The 4624-nt window shown below is 40.9% G+C and overlaps 1 non-coding gene across 1 annotated transcript; it reads right to left on the bottom strand.

Annotated features, from left to right (window-relative positions):
- Positions 1-3017: 3017 nt before the first annotated feature.
- LOC142441637 (small nucleolar RNA SNORA48) lies at positions 3018-3161 on the bottom strand. Its single transcript, XR_012783000.1, has one exon. It is a non-coding gene; the product is annotated as a small nucleolar RNA SNORA48 (small nucleolar RNA).
- Positions 3162-4624: the final 1463 nt, after the last annotated feature.

Here is a 4624-nt window from a genome sequence, read left to right as displayed (position 1 = left end):
TAGCCCCACCACGAGGCACGATCTCCCTCACTAAACCATAGCACTGCGGGGGCCAACAGTGGAGACAGTGCGGGAATTGTGTACAATCTGACTCCATCATACTGTGGCAAAACGCTAAGGGCAAGCAACAGAGCACTAAGGGGAGCAAAGTGAGGAAATCCCCGGAGAATACCAAAAATAGATTTTGGAGACAGAGTGTGACATCCCATCAGACTCGACTGTAAAACACTCTTAAAGGCCAACAAACAGATCTTGAACAATTTATTGGCTTTCCCATTTTTGTCAGTGCCTTTCTTTTTGTTGTTGTTGTCATTTTATTGTTTTGTTGGTCTTGACTTCCTCTTTTGTTTTATTTGGCTTTGCCTGTTTTTTTGTGCTTATTAATGTATGTGCATGTCTATCTAGATAAGATAGGCATGATAAACAATTCAGATATGGTAACAATGGGACCAATGGTTCTGGGGGGAATACGGGAGAAGGGGAGGTGGGAGAGAGGAAGGGTGTGTAGGTGGAACCAATCCAGGGACAAGGGAACCACAAGTGAACTAAAATCAATGGAGAGAAGTTTGTAGGATGCTTAGTGGGGTTTAATCAAGGGCAATGTAGCAGCGAGGAATTACTAAACCCCAATGAAGGCCAAGCATGATGGTGGCACAAGAGGAAAGTAAAAGGAAATAGAGGAAAGAATTAAGAGGCAATGGACATTTATAGTGGTCTAAATATATATAAAACAAGAGGGGGAAAAGAGCTATGTACTCATATCTATATGTTAAGAAATAAGTTTGCTGATGGACATTGGGCCTCAACTCAAGTACTCCCTCAACACAAGAACACTTTGTTCTAATAATCCGGCATTCTGTGATGTTCACCTTCCGGACAGGATCTCTGAAGACAAAATGGGTGCAGAAGCAAATGTGGTGAAGAAAGCTGATTGTGTCCAGCTGTCAAAAAGTATAGCAGCTGAGTGTCTTAAAGGCTTGAAGATAAATAAGCGGCCATATAGCTTAGAAGCAACAAAGCCCTCATAGAGGAAGCATACCACCCTGTGTGATGATGGGGTGTCAATGGGATCAGACATCAGGCAACTAAGACTCAGAAAAAAATCATACCTAAGGTGAATGGGGGATGGGAGGGTGGGGGTGGCATGGAGTGGAGACCCAATGCCTATCTGTAGACAATTGGACTTCCCCTCACAGAGGAGACACAGGAAAGAGATGAGCCAATCAGGGTGCAGCATAGCACAGATGAAACACACAACTTTTCTCTAGTTCTTTGGTGCTTCCTTATCCCCACTATCATGACAGCAATTCTACTTAACAAATTAGATTACACCAGAACGTGCACACTGGTACAGATAAGAGGCCACAACACAGGGAATCCAGGATAGATAAACCCCTCAGGGCCAACAATGAGAGTAGAGATACAGGAGGATTAGGGAAGGGTGGGGGTGGGAAAGGGCAAATAGATCACAAGGATCAATCTATAGTCCCCTTCCAAGGGGACAAACAATAGAAAGGTAGATGAGGGGTGATAGAAGATGATATGAAAATAATAATCTATATTTTATCAAGGGTTCATGAGGGAGGGTGGTTAGGGGAGGGTGGGTGAAGGAATGGGGAGCTGATATCTGGGACTCAAGTGGGAAGAGAATGCTTTGAAAATGATGATGGCAGCTTATGTGCAAATGTGCTTGACACACTTGAGAAATGTATGGAGGGTAATTAGAGATGTAAGAGAACCCAATAAAAGCATTAAAAATAAAAAAGAAAAGAAATATCAAGATGGAATGTATTTGGGGAGGGGAAGACTCTCTCAGGGCAATAGACACTCTGTGACAATAAAAACAAAAACAAAAAGATTTTGTAGATCTTAGTAATTAGTCCTTCATGTGTTATGTCATTACTAAATATCTTTTCCCAATATGTGGGCTCTCGTTTTACTCTTTTAATAAAGGCTTCCTATGTATTCAAGTGCTTTGCTTTTAATTGGTCATGTTCATCTATTTTATCTTACATGGAGTGCGCTCCCTTTGTTAATTCTGTAGCCCATGCAGTCCTGTACTAGGCCTCCTAGATTTGCCTCAATTTTCTCACTGATGATTCTGATGGCCTTGGATGTTACCTCTAGGTCTTTAAGCCACCTTTAGTTTGTTTTTTTTATGTATGGAGTGAGATGTGGAGACCTTAAATCTTTATGGCAATAGTAAGACTTATACTTATACTTAAGCATATCTGGTATTTTATAAATCTTATCTTATCATTTGTAACATAAAAATGTCCAGTTTTTATTTTTAATGATTTCAAAATTTTATAGCCATTTTCTACTCAGTGAAACATGTCTCGCGTGTGATCTTGGTGTTTGATACCACTCCTCCGCATAAAAGCCTTTACAAAATGACCCTCTGTCCGTTTCTGTGCCACCGTCACAATTGTTCTGTTTGAGCCCATTGTGCAGTCACTGTGATGATCCATCTCATTGAGGATCCTCTGCTTTTTCACTGAACCTCCGCTGAGCGTGAGGCGCTTTCCTAGGACCTTGTTTCTCCTGACAGCCTGTTCAAAGTATGCGTGTTTTAGTTTATTATATATTCTTTTCTTTAATTATTCCAACATACTTATTATGATACCATAAATCTTAAACCCATTGCCATGAAGTTAATTCCCATCTATTGTGCCTCTGAAGGACATAGACCTATTTCTTGGTGTTTCTGAGACTGTATTTTCACAGGAACAGATAGCCTCAGCTTGCCCTCTGAAAGTAGTGGGGCGATTTGAATGACCTATCTTTTGATTAGAAGATCAATGCACAATACTCTGCAAAGCCATTGCTCCTTAAAAAAACCACAAAATCTACAGCATGCTTCATGAATTTGCATTTCTTCTTTGTGGAGGGTCATACAACTTATTTAAATTCTTATCTAATAATTCCAGCATCTGGATTTCTTCACAGACATATTCTGTTGATTGCTTTCTCTCCCACACCCCCTCCAGGGGTTTTGTGTCCTTTACATTTTTTTTATATGTGCCCTAGGCATGAAACAGCTCTGGCCACGATCTGGGCATCAAGCTAGGATGAAAAAAGGGTTGCCAGTCTGCTCTGCCCCTGACTGATATAAGAGCACCACCACCAATCAGGTGTCTCTTTGCCCATAGCCAGGGGTTAAGTCCTTTACATTTATATGTCTGGATATTTTTACAGAAAAACGAGCATTTTTCAAAATATGAGGCAACAATGAATCAGATTGCCTCTGTTACTGGTAGTATTATTTGTTGTTTTTGTTTGCTACATGAGTTTTTTCAACTAGTTCTATAAAGCCTATATTCTTTTCATTATGTGGTTAATGAAACCTTGGCTCAATGATTTCATATTCATATGACTGCTGGGGCTTTTGTCAAACGCTTTTAAAAGTGTTTCCCAGGTTCTGCCAATATACTCTATGTATATTTTGAAGCATTCTTTCAACACTCCTGTAGTTGACAGCGCTGTCTAAACTTTCACTTTCTCCTTTTACAGAGTCTCACGATTAGACAGAGTTAAACATTGTGGTCATGTCAGCATATTTTCTGTGCATTAACGTAACCTTCCCACATATGATGCCTTCTAGATTCTCAAAAACACGTAAGAGCCTTCTAAGGCTCCTATGGAAATCTCCCAAATCAAAATCTGCCACCAAGTCAATTCCAACCTATAGCAACTCAATAGGACCGAGTAGAACTGTCCCTGTGGGTTTGTGAGGCTCTAAATTATTAAGGGAGTAGGAAGCCCCATCTCTCTCTCACGGATGCTCTGCTCGCTATTGCTGTTGTTAGGTGTCATCAAGTTGGTTTCAACTCATTAAACCCTAAGTATGATAGAGTGAAACAGTGTCCAGTCCTGCAGGATCCTCATAATTGTTGTTAGGTTTCAACTCTTCGTTGCACCTACTTTGCCAATCCATGTCACTGAGTCCTCCTCTATTTTGCCGCCGCCTTCTATTTTACCAAGCATGATGTCCTTTTCAGAAAGTGGTCTCTCCTGCAAACATGTCCAAAGTAAGTGAGGTAAAGTTTCACTATTTTCCATGTTAAGGAAAATATTATTGTATTTCTTTCAAGACTGATTTGTTTCTTCTCTGGCAGTCTAAATCCAAACACTCAAACTCATTGCCTTAGAGTTGGTGGTGACCCCATAGGACCGAATAGGATTTTCGCTGTAGGTTTCTGAGACCTAACTCTTTATGGGAGTAGAGCAGCGAGTGGTTTTGAACTGAAGATTTGCAGTTCTCAGCCCAATGGGAACCACTATACCACCAGAGCAGTCCGTAGTACCCAACACATTCTTTACCAGCACTTTAAGTCAAATGCATTCATTCTTCATTACTTTCACATGCACATGGGGCAATGGAACATACCACGGCTTGTTCAGGTGCACTGCAGTCCTCAAAGCGACATCTCTACTCTCTTGTGTCCTTTGGCCAGGTCATACGTATCATGGTGATCGCCTAAGTGATGGTAAACTGTTGTGGTGCTAGTGGGTGTGATTTGATTTTTAAAATGAAAAACCACGTTTCTTTAGGTCATTTATTTCTCCGTTGTACGTGCTCTACGTGGGATAGAGTTCCCTAAGAGGAGGGCCCTTGAATTAG

The sequence above is a fragment of the Tenrec ecaudatus genome, chromosome 2 (assembly GCF_050624435.1).
Source record: "Tenrec ecaudatus isolate mTenEca1 chromosome 2, mTenEca1.hap1, whole genome shotgun sequence".
NCBI classification, from domain to species: Eukaryota; Metazoa; Chordata; class Mammalia; order Afrosoricida; family Tenrecidae; genus Tenrec; species Tenrec ecaudatus.
Note: the sequence above shows the minus strand (reverse complement) of the source record. Positions and strands in the feature narration are given on the sequence as shown.